This window comes from Limulus polyphemus, unplaced genomic scaffold (genome assembly GCF_000517525.1).
Source record: "Limulus polyphemus unplaced genomic scaffold, Limulus_polyphemus-2.1.2 Scaffold2133, whole genome shotgun sequence".
NCBI lineage: Eukaryota > Metazoa > Arthropoda > Merostomata > Xiphosura > Limulidae > Limulus > Limulus polyphemus.
Genome location: NW_013667743.1, coordinates 171,092 through 171,639, shown reverse-complemented (window position 1 = coordinate 171,639; position 548 = coordinate 171,092).

Sequence of the window (548 nt, the reverse complement as noted above, 5' to 3'; positions counted from 1 at the left end):
TGGCCAGGTCGGGCCAAACTCAAATAGAGTTAATTATGTAAAACTCAATTGAAAAACATCCAGAAATGATGTTACTAATTGTGTGATTTAAACATCCATTTATGTGAGGTTGCTTCTGCGATTAATGTAATTATTTTCTCGTATTCTCCAAGATACATAGACACGTTGTTCGAAGATAAAACATATTTATTCAAAATGCCTTTAGAGTCTTGTGGTTATGATACCCTTTAATATGTTGTTAACGAAGGAAGCAATATGGTCGAGACATGATACGTTCCACAGCGTTTGTTTCTATTTACAGACTGTACGATGTCCATAGCTTATACAGTGTTATAGAACAGAAGAAACACTTTTTCATGCATATGATGACAGACTTTAAAACAACCTTACTGTAACCTTTCTTCGTTTCAAGTATCTTCCTCTTACTCCCCAACTTTTTAATGTCCTTCTTCTTACTCCCCAACTTTTTAATGTCCGATCTTTTATATTCCTTTATGACTCTCTGTTACAGCTCTGCCTTTTTTGGTTTTAATATATGTTTGTTTGTT